The sequence below is a fragment of the Leptosomus discolor genome, chromosome Z, assembly GCF_034619465.1.
Source record: "Leptosomus discolor isolate bLepDis1 chromosome Z, bLepDis1.hap2, whole genome shotgun sequence".
NCBI lineage: Eukaryota > Metazoa > Chordata > Aves > Leptosomiformes > Leptosomidae > Leptosomus > Leptosomus discolor.
Genome location: NC_141419.1, coordinates 9,534,258 through 9,550,479, shown reverse-complemented (window position 1 = coordinate 9,550,479; position 16,222 = coordinate 9,534,258).

Sequence of the window (16,222 nt, the reverse complement as noted above, 5' to 3'; positions counted from 1 at the left end):
TGGTTCTTCATCTGTACTGGGGATAGTGACAAAGGCTCTCTAAAGAAGGATTTCCATATATGTGTCCGCCTTGTGCTTTACTCTTTTTATTTTCATGTTACAGTTGAAACAGGTCTAAAATAAGCAGCTTTTCAGATGAAGAGTAATTTCTATTAAAGTTACAGAAAAGTGAATTTTCACAGAGCCAATAGGTATAGGAAGAATACAACACTGAATTCAGAAATGACAAAATACTGAACTACTCTCATATGTTTAAATGAGTTCTTTTCAGCAGTGATCACACTTTCCTGTCAAAAAAAAAAAAAAAAAAGACCAGAAATTTGTTATTTGTATAGATGCATTCACTACAGCAACTAATCTTGTAGATGCAACACCACGTGGAAGCTCATCGTCTAGGAGGAGTGGACACAAGCCACGGTACTGCAGACTGGTGTTTTCGGTCCGGCTTGTGATGCATTTTTACAACCCTTGCATTGAGCAATCCCAAATAACAGGCAGGCCTCCTGATTCTTTTTCCACAAAAGCCAGCATAAGCTTTCCTTACATTAAAATTGTGTCATTACATCATTTCCAAATCTGTCTAATTTGTGTCCATTTTATCCAACCAGAAAGTAGATTTGCTTATAGAAGAAAAAGGTCAAAGTAGCTTAGGCTGTTTAGTTGCGGAAATGCTCATTGTCCTGGGGGCGAAGTGGATCTGGGACCAGAAGGCGGTATATGGCCATACTGTAACAGGCAGAGTGAGATTATTCTAGAATTAATTCAAATCAATCCACCATAAACAGTTTTATGATAAAATGAGTCATTCCGCACATTGACTTCTCTAAGCTATATTTGTTTATTAAAGTTGAAGCTGAACCTGGCACAAAGATCACAGCAAGACTTTAGGCAACATTCGAATAGAAATCTCAACATTTAACAAGAATATGGATTAACACCTGTGCAGATGGGAATGACACTTTTAAGAATGTACGTATAAGCCTTTATTAGCCTTAACAATAAAAGAAGGGTATCTGAAAACATTTCTTTGCGCCTTGTTGCTTCAATGTTTCGTAAGCTAAAACAAAATGGAAACCAAAAAAAAATCCTGTATTTCAAACATGAAAACAAGGAGATTCATAGTAGAGAATGTTTTTTTTATTTCCAACATACCAATTATACTTGTCAGAAAGGAAGAACGTTTTTTGAGGAAAGCATCAATCTCCTCAGAACTGTATTTGATCTATCTATATATTACTCTAATTAGTTTAATTTAAACTGATAAAACAAATGTATCACTCAATGCTAAGCACTGTGCTTTTAAAAAAATCTGTTTTCTAGCAGTGTTGCAGACTGACCCAAAGCCCCAGTAATTTACATCAAATAAAAATCTCTTTGTTTTGTTTTGGATATGTCTTGAAAAGAAATGTTACCCTGTAGCTTCTGATATTTAGATTGTTTTCTATATGTATTTGTATTTGGAAATATACTTAATTTCTTAATTAACTCCTCCTTTTGAAACACCCTCCCTTCTCCCATGATTCGGAATCTAAAATACAGCAAAGACAGTAATACTCTGAAATACGTACCAGACAGCTACGGAGGCAATATTTGTTTGAAGATGGCCTTAGGCTTGAAGGCTGACTATGATTTTCATCTTCTCAGCCTGGAACAACTTTTTAACACCATTTGCACATGTTCACTGCTGTCATCTTTGTCTTATTCTTTCTCGATGTCTCTTCAGTCTGAATTACCATGAATTTGTGTCTCCTTTTTTCATCTGAGTTACGATTCAAATGGCAAAGTTCTTGTCTATAATGCAATCTTTAAGTACAGCCTTGAATGTTGTTTTTCTCTTGTTTCCCCACCCCAGTAACAATAGGACATAGGCAACCCACTGATGAATTTCAGCTCTTGGCCTGATAAGCAATAACTCAGGCAACTTCTCCCCAACTCGCTATGAGAAGTTTTGTATTGTGCAGACAATCACGTGTTCTTCAACTCTTCTTGTCCATGGCTAAAATATTTTTACCTGAAGCTTTCTAATTGGGATTCAGCATGAGACAGAAATCCAGCATAGAGCACTGTAGCCAGAATAGCTAAGAGCTTTGAAATTTGAGAAGTATTGAAACCATGTCATATGATTTGAAGCTTCAGGCAACCTTAGCTATAGGCAGTACTACAAGTCCTGTCTTCACCCACAAGTACACAGTAATGAGTACATTTCTTCTTGGATTTTATACAGATGATTATGCTCCTACCACATATGGCTCTTCTAATTTGACAAAACATAGCATCTCACAAAGCCAATCACAACTTAACTCTGCAAAATGCTTTATCATCTTAGTGCAGTTTTGAGTATTTTTAACCAGCTATTGAGTTTTTTGGTTGTAGCAATGCCAAAACAGATTCAGCTAGGATAATGCAGGCTTCAAAATGTTGTCCTGAACTGAGATAACCACCTTTATATATTAGTAAAGTACCATGAACATGATAGGATGCACTGTTATGAGAACTCAGGTCAATTTGCTGGAGATTGATTTCCCTTCATTTCATGTACATCTTTATCTTTAATGTTTTCACCATATCACTAGCCGTCTGGTAATGTTCCTTAGCTATTTGTTAAATCGTTGTTGTCGATGCCTGACACAGTTCACTGACAACGTGTGCGGGAAGGTCTAATGCAGCTCCTGGGACTAAATGGAAGGAAAAGCAGAGTCATAGGTCAGTACAAAGTCACAGCACCGGCATATCATAAGCCACCTGCAGCACTCCAAACCACGCAGTCAGACCATGAACCAGTCTACAAGCAACAGTGGAAAATCCAGCAAGATGTTCTCGCAATTGAGAAGCAGCACGCTACCCCTACGGGAGGACCAAGCATCAAGACATGGCACTCCCTCTGATGTTAGCAGATGTTGTTCCCCTTCAGATCTGCACCACTGAATATATACCTCTTTAAGGGGATTCTGGCTCACTCTTTCATCGTTAACGTTTGTACTAAATGGCAATAATATTACTGCTAAATTGTAATTTAGAAATTTTATAGACCTTCAATTTTGTTCTGATCTTGTCTGACATCTTCAATATTTCTCCAGTTAATATGTATAAACCTTGTATTTCAGACTACCCTCTGCCTATTTTATAACTGTGCTGGTTTTATAATGTGAACAAATATCTGTAAAAAAATGTATATCCTTAAATATTTTGTAGGGTCTCCAGAAATCAGAGGTATCAACTATTTTGGCCTCCTCTGTTAGTCTGATATTTATTTGCTAGCATGACAAGTATTTTTGTGCAACAAAATATGTCCATCAATTGTTCTTTTCTGTTCTGTGATTCTTCTCAACTTCAGCCTTGTTTTTTTTTATTCCTGTACTGTAAAGCCCATCAGTGCTTATTATTCACCACTAATAGTCATGTTGACTTTTAAAGTTATTTTTGCTGATTGACCCAAGTAGTTTTATGTCATTACAAAATTCTGAGTTCATAATCTGTTAGATCAATGGGCAAACCTTGAAATGCTCCCACTGCTCCTCGATGTTTACCTTAAGAGAGGTTTTGGTGTTTCCTTCAGTACCTGTCAGGGTTACTGAGCCGGCTGTAGCTCCTTCCCCTTTCAGTGCCTCTGAAAGCTCTTTCTGAGGGGGTTGCTTCTAGGCCTTTGCCTGGCTTTCAGGAGAATTTCATGATTCTCTCTTAGGCTGGGACCTGTGTCTCCATAAATCCTGTGTCTCCCCATGTACTAAGTTAAGGCTTCTTCCTTCATTTGCATTCACCGTAGCCACTGAGCTGGGAGTCTTCTTAGAACCAGTACGTAATTTGTGCTAGCATTAGAAACAAAAAGAAATAAAAAAATATGTTTTAAAACTGCAGACGCTCTCCATATTCATCTTATTATAACATCTTCTGTTGCTAAGCATTTCATCCATCAGATCCTGCCTGGTTCCTTAGCCGCCTTAACACAGTGCCTCCTAAATCTTATAGCAGTTTTTGTTATAAGAAGATTTGTCACTGCTCTGTATTTTTTCCCTTTGGTCAAAAAAGTATCTCTGCAGGTTCGTCTGGATAGTAAGCATCTCAGATGTTCAGAGTGAATCTTTCTGGCAGTAGTCCTTGACAGCTTTCACGTCTCTGTTGAAGCATCACCAGTGGTGAGCCCTTTTTTTCATGCCTGCTTGTTCTTTCAGGTGTCTCCTGTCGACCCTGTATAGTTACATGGGGAACCGACTACGTGCATCATAAATGAGAGTTCCAAATACTGTGTACCCAGGACACGTACTGATCTTTACAGTCTATACACTTTACTTATTTCAACTACCGTTGAACAAATTTGCAGAGACTAATTATATTTTTTTTTCTCCCTTAAACTTTTTCTTATCCATGGATCATCTCTGCTTAAAATCATCTTCCCTCCCAACAGCCTTCTTGTTTTGTTAAGCTCTCAAAATCCCGAGAGAATATAAGCGTTATGATTTTATTTTTTTTTTTCACATTAGTATTGCTCACATTTAGAACTGCCTCCTGATTCTGCAAATGGCACTGGGGTCCTGTGATGAGCAATTTCAATTCCAGTTGAAATGAGAGATTGTGGAGGACTCATATGGTCTCTTGCATGTCCTCCTCCATCCTAGCACTGGTATTAGGAGGAATGGGAAAGGAAAAAGCTGACTGGAGAATCATTTGGGGCTTCCATATAGTTTTATATATATAATCTGAATCATACTGCCTTTTTCTGTTACTTCAATCACCAAAATGTCAAGCTCCTTTAATTATAATTTCTCATATAAATAGCTTCTTTGGTTCCTTTCTATTCTGTAAGTATTAACAACAAAGGAAACAATCTATATAAACTCGTATTATCACTCTTTCTGGTTTTGGATATACGACTTACATCTATGTATTGTACAGACTGTCTTTTCCCAAATAAATTCTTTGATACACCATAATAATATCAGGCACACAATATAAACATTTAGGTTTTCAGTCTTTGAGCTTTTTGCTTGGTCTTACGTTGCGTGTTATATAAAACCAGCCAAGCAGCATTTTAAGTAATAAGCAATACTTCTTGACTGCTGGACTTCTGGAGTATCAGTTTGAGGTACGATTGCGTCAACCTTCAACACACACCTTGCCTAGCCTTCTTAAGTTATTTTGATGAGTTCAGTGCGATGTCTGTTTGTCCCTGTTGTTTGACCTCAAACACCGCTCTTTACTGCATCTTGGTCTGAACATACTATGATCCAGCACTAACTAGCCCTGAACCTTTCTTGTTTATCTATCCATCTGCTCTGTGTTTCCCAAAATACTTACTTGTTCCTTTTTTCCTAAACTGCTTTACTGTTTCCTTGAGGTTACCCAGGGTTTCCTAACACAGTGATCAGTATTCTGCATAACTTTTTTCCCCCTCCTTTGCAAAACTTTTGTTTTAGGAAAAACATTGTCTGCATTTCTACTGCTGTTGTCACATTTTGAATTTCTTGGAGCAGGAGTGAATTTAGTAGCTATGTTACACTGCCTGTACTATTGCCCATCCCCACAGCTACAGAGCCTCTGCTTGAGCACAGTTTCCTGAGTTGCCTTTCTGCTTTCCCTGTTCTTTGCAGCTTTCAGAGCAGATGATCACCTGCTGGCTGGATAAATGACAAGGTCATCTGTGCTTCTCTTTGGTCTGCATCCGTTACCCATCTCCCTTGTGACTGCAGTAATCCAAACTTAAAGCATGTTTGGGACAGGGGGCAGAAAGGAAAGAACTGTTTCTGCTGACTAAGTCTCTATGACCGTCACATTCACTGATGCCCTGCGTCCGTAGTGGTCCCCGCTGTTACCACAGAACCGATGAATTTGGGAGGATAAAGGGAGAAATAGCTCTGAGCCTATCTTCTGCCCCCAGAGACTAGAGAAAGCAAATTATAACTTTATTTCTTTCCTTAACGCTCAAAGAGTAACAAGAACTCTGTCTCCCTCAGCTGTGCTAGCACTGTGGCAGATGTGACAGCAATGGCAGCAGGCAGAGCCCTTAGTCCTGGGACATGCCACTTTCACCAGTCCTTGGTAAGGCAGCAGCCCATACCAGTGGGAAGCATCATGTGATTCTGCATCTGGTGCCGGGTTTCACGAGGAGAAACACCCCTCAGTGTGTGCCCGCGGTGCATACCGTGCAGCACACACAGCACGGGTACCAGGGGGTTTTCCATCCAAGCACATCCCACCCTGCATACCTAACTGCTGCTATGCACGACTGCAGAATGAGCCTCTCGGTCGCTGCTCTGCTCTATTTTCTGCACAACAGGGAGACCTTGTCTTCCACGGCCAGGTTATCGCCTTGTTATTCTTCCTGTGCTGGTGGAAGAGGAGACGCTCTCTTCTCTTTTCGTGCTCCAGTACTGAGGGATCTCAGCCTCTTCTTTTCTTCTCAGTGAACACATCTTGTATGTTAAGGTGGAGAATTTCAGAGCAGGTCTGCTCCCCCCTCCCGCCATGATCCTTCATCCTTGGGTCCCCCAGATCTAGTAAGGGCGTTGCTAGGAACACGCCAAGATGCAAAGCAGATTTGGAGGTCAACGAAGCTGCTTCCCCAGATGCTACAGTACATTCAGAGGTGAACTAACCCCAGCGCAGAATGCATCTGAGTGAGAGCCACATGTCAGAAGTCAGATGGACAAAATTCCAGCGGTGTAGGGTAGTAAGACAGGACGGTGCTTCTTCTCCTGTCTGGTCAGATTACACCTCTTGTGTGTTGCCCGCACCTGCTCCGACACATTCAGCGTGGTTGCCTTGTAGGAACCCAGTAATTATTCACTGTGTGTTACTGTTAGGTGCTTCTTGCAGCTGCAGTTTGGAGAAGGTAGATTGGAAACAACACTGTGAATAAGCACCCGCAAGATTCCTCCTTTTTTTTGCAGTAAATGTGAAATACATATTCCAGTATAAACCCGGGGAAGCTCATGAGTTTGGCAAACCTGCAATGCTGGTTTTAAGATCGCAACTAGAAATTTTTAAGTGCTAACTATTCAGTTTTTTCATGAGAAGTAATTGCTTCTAATTTTGGTTGCTTTAAAGTGAGTACAGTATGATATTTTAACTTCTCTGCTGTGGACCTTGATCATTCTGTTGATATTTTGGATATTTTATCTTTGTCTTCTGGCATTTGGGTAAACTTTTTAACGTTAGCTCTGTCTTGGTTTGAAAGACAGATGTCTGCGGAGGAAGGCAGGAGCCTCCCTTGAAATGGAAAATGCAGCCCCCTTCCCTCCAATTTATTATACTTTTGAAATTAATGGGCCTTCAGGCAAAGATATGGGGAATAGGAATAACAGTTCTTTACTAATATATATATATATATATATATATATATATATATATATATATATATATAACACAAGGCAGGGAAAAAAAAACCAACCCACTGGTTTACACTGACAGAGTCAGAAATACAACCTGACCCCCTGTCAGGGTGGCAGTAGCAGTCCGATAAGATGCTGGCTGCAGTCCTCCTGAAGCGATGGATGTAGTGCTGTTGAAGCAGCGGTCTTGTAAAAGAGTCTGGTCTTCCTCCGAAGGTCCAGTGGTAGGTAGGTAGCTCTTGTCCTCTGGAACTCCAGTGGGGGGAAAAACTCCTCTGGGAATCCAGTGGAAGAAGGCTGCTAGGGTGTTCGAGATCTCAGTTTTTATCTGGCATGGACTGCTTGGCTCCTTCCCCCTGGGCGGAGCATCTCACAATGGGATGGGGAGTCGTGAGGCAGTTCCTTGATGGGCCATTAACAGGAGATAGTCCAGGAGCGAGTTATCGATGGGTCAGGCGATAAGGATTTGTTGTGCCCAGTAACAGGAGATAGTCCAGAGGGAGGAGGCAGGGAGCACCGCCCCACCTGGTCTCAACAGCTCCTGAAGATGGTAATAGAATACTTTTTTTTCTTTTGGCACATTTTACACTGTAACCTAGGACAGCTCTTATTCTGAAGCTTCGCTATCATTTCTGTTTCTCTGTCTCCATGTGGATGGCATTTGATCTAAGAAAGGGGAACATTTACTGACTCATTAAATGACTGAGGCTGGAAATGAAGAAGGTTTTCATCATGGTTTCTTAATGCATTTTTGTGTAAGCCACAACTGTATTTTGTTCTAACACACTAGTAACATATGTAAAGCTTAAAAAAAGTCTTATTTACTTTTCTGAAATGTTACAGTATTGTTCTGCTCTTAACAGAGTAGAAAAAAAAAAGCCTTTTTTTTTTTTTTTTTTTACTTAAGGTAAAGATAGATATTTCACTTATAAATTATTTCTTTACCAGACTTCTCACAAAAATCTGATACAGCCCATTTAGGAGTTACCAGTGATTGTAAAGATGGACATTCAAGGCAATGTACGTAGTCAACTCCACTTCTGTACTGTAAGCTAATATGAGTATTAGAGCTCACTGAAAGAAACAACTTGATGAACTTGATTATGGGGAATTACAGGTGTGATACAGAACTTAAAGATTTTCAGTGTGTCAAAACTGGCCTGCACAAATCAATAATAAAAGAACAATTATAATCTAAAGACTGTTTTATCACCATCTGAAACAAGGTTGGAGAGAGCCCAGTCTTCATCGCAAAAAAGACCGAAAACAAGTGGCTTTATTCAGCATCAGCTATTCCCTCCAAAGTGTCTTTGGACATTGTTGCCTCAGGAGCATTTTGCAGATTAAAAAACCCCACTTTCTGAATTAGCATGGGCTTGCAGATAGTCATCTCAGGAAGTGATTTGTGGTTTGTGTGTTTTTTTTAACAAAAGGTCTTCCAAAAAATCCTACTACATCACACATACAAATTAGGCAAATGTATTTTGCCTAAATTTGAGGTTCAATCAAATGGGATTCAAAACCATAGCTCAGATCCAGACATCATTAGTCTTCCATGAGTCCAGATGAGGAAGACAAAATGAAATAAGAAATAGAAAATTCAGTGTTCAGGAGGCAGAATCCAATGAAAGAGGAGCAGAGAGCAATAAGCCTGCAAAGTAACATGAAGTGTCTGTGGTGAGATGTCAGTAAGAAGGTAAAGAGGACAGGGAAAGAAGGAAGATATTGGATGATTTGTGGGGAGAATGTCTAGGAAAAGGTAGTATAAAACACTAAAGCTTCTGTAGGAAGAATAATTGCAGTCACAGATAGCTAACGCTGGCCTTGCTTTTGTCCAGCGTGCCAAAACATCTCTGGGAATGGCCTATGTTGGAGACAGATGGAGCAACCTCTCTGAGTGCTAATGCCCCCTTACGTCTGGGTGGGGGAAGAGACACAAGTACACCTTACACACACAGGCTGTGTTACACATGCGGAAATATATATGTGTGTATATATACATGCACACTCTGGACTCATTGCTTTACGAACCAGACTGGCGGTTCTTTACTGTAAAATGCAGTGGGCTGGCTTTGATCCTAGTATAAGCCACTCTTTAAAAAGCTGTTCCTTGTATCCACGAGGAAGAGGATGCAAAAAACCTAATTTCCATCACATATGTGAAGTGTGTTTCTGCATCTGCTTAGTACCGTATTCCACAAGCTTGCCCATTCCTGAACAATAGATATTTAATCTGATAAAATTAATCTGATTTTGTTGGACCAAGTCTATATCCACAGTACTCATTGGGAACATAAAACGTACAGCAGCAGATGAAAGTAAAACTTCTGACGTAGATGTAAATGCATCTTAAAAATACAATCCTAAGTTTGTTCTGCTTTGATTGATTAAAGATTCTTATCATCTTGACGTGTGCAGATAGGTAATTAAACACCAAACTACTAGTGCTTGCATCCGTAGCCAAGGTAAAATAGCCAATGTGAAATGCAGGTGTCATTTCTGACAAAGAGAAACCACAATAGACCACAGTAACATGGAAATGGTTCCCAGTGATCACTTAGACTCCTGAAGAGCAAAGACTTTACAGTCCTGCTGGACCTACTCTATTTTCTAACTGCATTGCTAGATTTTTCCTTCATGTGATGTCTATATTCCCTATCTCTAATTTAAACCAAATACTTTAAAACAACGTGCTATACTTTCAGTATACTTTCAGCGGACAAAGACACTTACATAGTAATAGGTATTTCCCTTGTATATGTAAGATTGTCTAATACAGTTTTGATCGTTTTCTTTTTTTTTCTTTAATAACTTCAATATGAAGCTCATAATGAATACAATGTTTATGGGCTTGATTTCTTCAGTTGCTTTTACCGTATGTTCTCTGATGTCAACTTTTTCAGAGTTCTTAAATGCATTTATTCAAGTTCTGTGACAGAGACAGAGGAACTTTTGCATATCAAGAGGGAGTAAAAAATTTCAAAGGTAAGCTAGAATTATCTTAGATGGTAAACATCTTTACAACATTGGTAAAACGAGTAGTAATTTGTGGCTGGCTACTTGAGAGCCAAGTTCAGTAAAAGTGCCATCTGCTGCACAGGATCCTGCACAATCCCAAATGAAACTGATTTTTGAGGGTTTGCAAAGGCATCTACAGCACAGAAGCCAGATGGCGAATTTAATGTTGATCGACAGGCAGACTTTCAGAGCTGTGAGTGCAATGTCATATTTTCTTGGTATTCTTTGTGATAGATGCAAGCAGTAGTAACTTGTTATCTAGTTACCTGCGTGCACATACAAACTTTTAAAGAAATGTATGGAACATACACGTTACATTGCTTTTTATATTTTGAATTGAGCGTTGAAAATCTCAGTTTGGATGTCTACCGACTCATATTTGCACACACTGTAACTGCACATGCAATTATTTGCATGTTTAAACACCCGAACTGCAAGAGAAATGAACCCCAAAAGGTACAAGTCTGAGAGCTCTGAAAAATGAAGGTGCAGAGCAGCAGAACTGCTACGAGTCGGGCGACGGGAATATAAGCTTTTTTTGAGCTCACATCCAGTTGAGGACAACTTTGCATGAGAAATGGGAAATTTATAGCCCATTACTAATCCCATTGGTTATCTGTTTATCAGCTGGAGATTAATTATGTATACAATTCACCTGAAATTAATTTTGAAAGTATTTAACACCTCTGAATGTTAAAATGATTTTGTATTTAGTATCTTTTCCACATTATACACATTGGAAAGAATGACTGTCCTTATGATGAGGGAAATAATTTTTTCAGCAGCATGAAACTAACACTAGTCCTTTCAATCTGTAGCAAACTCATACCGCAAACAAATTAATTAATTTCCTCTGCTCACATGAGAAATTGTAACCTGAATGTGTTATTCTCACACTCATGACTCGCTCACTGAGATTAGGCATGACTCAGGATTTTCCCACCGAGCGAAATTTTTCAGGAGGCTGATCAGTGCCATGGAAGTGGCCTACAAGTGATTGAGAGCACCCCTTTGTGAAATCCAACTCGTCTAATGGGCAAAATGTGTGCTCCATTTTGCCTGCGGAGTCCTGGGTGTGTACGTGCTCATATGAACTTGTTCCATAACACAAAGGTTACCACAAGATGCAGTTGTTAACTCAGAATTTTGTCTTACACAGTGAAAAATAGGTGTACCTACTAATATTCAGCACCTGTTCTCCTTGATGTGTTACTAGAACTACAGCTTACCCCTCTGCATGCTCATTACGGATCGCACATGGCTCATTGTCAGACAGGGCTAACTTCTTGTCTTGTACAAGAAAGCACCAATAAAAGACAAAACCAAAGTAATTGTCTTTATGTTCTAGTTACTATAGGTTTGTCACATATGGAAATAAGAGAGCAGGATTTTTACTTTTGTGAATAGATGTGAAAAAGACTCTGAAGATGAAGCTGAAAAACCTTTTAACTTCTGGCTGAACAATTTCATAGGCTAGGAAATACTATAAAGCCTCAGAAAGCAGTACTCAAGTGTTGCTGAAAGTTTCTGGCCATTCACATCTGTTGAATTGTGAAGCATCACGGGACTGGGCTTGTGCATTGTGAGTGTACCACTGGGGCACGTCACAGTTGCTGTAATTCATGGTTACTTTATGGAAAGTGATTTTATGTTTTTATAAGGTGATGGAAGTAATAGGTGTAGCTCTTTGGACGTTTTCCATATTGATTTTAAGTATTTAAACCACAGCACACACAAATAGAAAACTATTTCCTACATCAAAACTTCAGCATTTCAGAATTTATGCTGTCTTTGGGAGCCAATGTGGTATCTCTGTTTATCTCTGTGTATCTCTGTATAGCTGATGCATTGCAAATGAAAAAAATTAATACACCTGATTCTTCCCTATATTTTGTTATAATCTGTTTTCAGCAAAAGTAGAGAAGATGCAAAGAGGACTGTCATACAGCTGAGGTTTCAGCTGCATGAAATGCAGCTGGGCAGTACTGCAAATGAGCAATAATTTGGTTTTCAGGCTGTAGTGTGTTGACTAGAAGGTAATAAGGAGATGCCACAGCATTTCGCTTATTTACCTGATCCTGGGGAGACAATACTGAAGAAGTGGGCGTAGTCGAAGAAGAGGAGAGGAGTTGTCCCTCCAATCTGGCAGCAGCCTCACAATTCAAATCAGGTAAACTAATTTTCAGCAGAACATAAAAGTCATTTTGCTTGTAAAGGTATAAAAGAAAATTTACCAGTTATTCAGCAGCAGAGTAAGTATTCCCACCGTTGTCTGCTACTTTGCAGAACGGCATTCTTATTTTGATGAAATAATTTAAGAAACCTCTTTTGGCTAGGAAGTTGTGATCAGAGAACTTCGGTTGCAAAAACAGAAATTTAGAAAAAGTAGAGTAGCTGAAAGAAAGGAGTTCAAAAGAAAAAGGTATATTGGTGCAAGACGATCTGCTTGGCGTAGTAGTTAGATTTCATGTCACCTGTAATGAGAATATTCTCAAGTGAAAAATCTAACCTTTATTTTGAAACATGTATCTTGAATACAATAATGTATCTTGAATACAATAAACAGCATATTATTCGTCTACCATTTATATGAAGGCACATTTTTTTCCACTAAATATCTGGAATTATACCCATATATGTGTGTATATTTATGCATACACAGAGGAAACCCACACCTCAGAAGAGTATACCTGTGTTTCCCCTGCTTTGTGTCATGTTTTCTGCTGAACAAGGACCAATTTTGAAGAGAACTGAGGAGCAGAACTGTTTGATGGCTGAGAAATCAGTCCCACACCTTTCCCTGGGAAGAGCCACCCCTAATTGTACAGGCTACTTATGCCAGGACTCTGTAATTACGTAAAAAGCCAACGTAGCTGGCATTTAGAAAACAAGCACTTATCTTTTCTTCTAGGACCAGCCAATTTGGTTGCACTACAAGAGCCTTCCTCAGCACCCGCTCTCTTATGGACTTTGTAAGGAAAAAAGGAATTACTGTTTTATGTGAAATATTTTCTACACCTTATGGTTTGTCGAGGTTAATATGGTGCTGCCTTCTTCTGCTTTTATAGGTCAAGTATTTGCAGGATGATAAACTCCCCCGAAGGGATGTGTTCCTTCTGCCAGTCCCGTGGAGCAGCATGGTAAGCATGTGTTTTCCTTCCTTCGGGCCATTGTGGGCAGATGTGGGGGTATAACAAACATTCAAGGGTATGTAGTTGTGTTGAGCTAGAGGTCTATCTTACAGCACGATATGCACTTCCAACAGCATCCCAAAATATAGGAGCTGAGCCAGCTGCCTTCCTCCTCTGGTACCCAAATTCCTCCTGTGATGGCATGTTCTTCTCCACATTGTAAGTGCTCTCAGTGCCCACATACCTTTTCCATCATTTCACTCCCACTAATCCCTTCAAGCGCTGTGATTACTCTCTGCCTTTTTCTGTTTATTCCTTTCTGGGTGTTATTTTATCTCTTTCATTCACTCTTCTTTTGACTTGTTTGGTTTTTCAGAGTTGTCTTTGCCTTTTCGTTTCAAGTGAAATCAGAAATTCTGTCGGATTCAGTCCTACAGTCTGTCATACCACATTTTAACTCTGAATGGCAGATTTAAGAAGTTTAAAGTGTCAGAACACTTTAGGGAATATTATGATCAAAAGTATAAAAGTAAAATCCATCTAAGCAACACTTGCATGTTTCCTGGCTTGCTTACACTACATAGATATTTAAAGACATTTTTTCAAAAAATATTTCATTTGTTTCTTACTTGTGACAGATGTGGGTTTTTTCTTGGTTGTTTTTTCTTCATCCTTGAAAGTATCCATGAGAAACCCAGTCATTGGTGGGAAATTAGGAATTAGGTTTAATGGTTTCTCTTTCATAATGAGCACTTTTTATGTGTGTTTCTCAAAGAACTAGTGACAAAAGCTGGTCAAAGAGTTAATTATGCATAGAAATATTAATTTCTGTCTAATTAAATTAATGTGAACATTTTCAAATAAATCAAAAGGGCTAACAGATGATTGAATATTGCTGGAAATCATTTGATGCATAATGCATTCCTGAAATGAATTTCCGTATGAAACAAACTGATTAAAAACATTCAATTGTATTTAAAATGTGCGTACAAATAGCTACAAGTGAGGATCACAGGCAACTGCTGCAACGTCCATTTTTGCAGACTTTGCACTCTCGAAGGGTGGTTGGTGTGAGCTGTTTACATAATGATGTGCAGAGCTGTACCATGATATGAATGCTGGATCATTTGACCTTGAGGCATTTAACTATACACTGGCACATACAGAAAACTCACCCAGAAGAATTTTAGAAAAACCTGGAAATGAATTTACACCAGGGAGCCCAAGCTGCAGAAATCTCTGATGAGTGCCAGCTCCCAGGGTTTATGAACCCTCACTGCACGTCTGAAACCCTGGAAGCCTGGAAAGGCTGTGGGAGCTCCGGTTCAGGGGCAGCTTCCCAGTAGCGCAGATCATGCTAGGCTGGGAGGTTCTGGGTCCCCAGTTCCCTGCTGAGGTGCTGTGAGAGGTCAGGATCACCTGCAGCCTGGGAAGCACCAGGAAGGGCACCCCAATTAAACATCTCCCACGTTTCCACATGCCTTCGTCAAACCAATATATTCCTGTTTGCAAAGGTCTCAGGCAGGCTTGTGTTACGGTACCCCGCTGATATGCTGCTGTACAGGACACCACCTCCTGTGTCAGCTTTCATGGAAGAGCAATTGTGCTTCTAAATTCAGTGCTTGTGATGAAAACCTTGTGCATGTGCCCAAAAAATACCTCATGTATTGAGCAGTCACAGTATCTTTGGTGAGCCTGAAAGTAACTACAGGACACAGGAACTCTCTGTTTTGTTTGGTTTTTCTTTCCTTGTGCTGCAATATGGGTTGGACGTATGTTCTTACTAACACTGTACCTTAAAGGGCTTTAAGGATATAGCATCTTCCATCTCCGATGTTTTGGGCTAGTGGTAGTACTAACTGGGCATATGACCCAAAACATCGGAGGTGGAAGATGCTGTAGACTAGCATATTTCTGCTCTGAAAAAATCCCTTGGAAGGTTGTAGGCTGGCCTGAAAAACTGTTTACGAAAAAATACCATATGAATAGAAAAAGATGATGTTCTTTTATCACCAATCACAAGGAGTGGAATGCTGAAGTACACCTAGTCTGTCGTGACCCTCACCTGCTAGCCAAAGCTAGTTAATCCACCTGATTCTGAGACAGTCATAGCTTTAAACACAAAGGATAAAACAACATCTTGTAAAATTCATGCTCTCTGTGACACATGTAATTTTTATTTTTAAATTATGAAAGACTGACCAATTGGTTTCCCCAAAAAAACTCTACATGGATATAAAAGTCCGTATTCTTTCATTTTTTTTCTGAGGTTTACAGTACATCTTTCTAGCTTGATCTTTCTAGTGTCTCATTACTGATATGGATTTCTAATGGAAAATGATGGCGTGGAATAGAGCCCATAATAAGCATTTATCTGCCTTTCACTTTGAGCACTTTAATAAGCTGGTGTGCAGATCCTTTTCTCATTTGGTTTCATTAACGTAGAAAAACTGACCTGTATTTTGTCCTGTTACAGTATGAGTTCTTAGATGTGCAGCAGGCTTTCTGGGGCCATGCATGTTTTAATTAATGTAACACTTACTTCACAGGGATGTTGAGAGGCTTAATTAATTCAGTGTTTCACAGTCAGGTGGCAAACAATGAGTAATGACAAAGTTCTGCCAACAATTATTTTGTCCAAAACTCAATGGCTGTGTCTGTTGGGAAAAGGACTATATTATATTAGAAATATGTAAGTACACGATACCGCACGAGAAGACTATTCTATTTACCGGTAAATTCACTGCT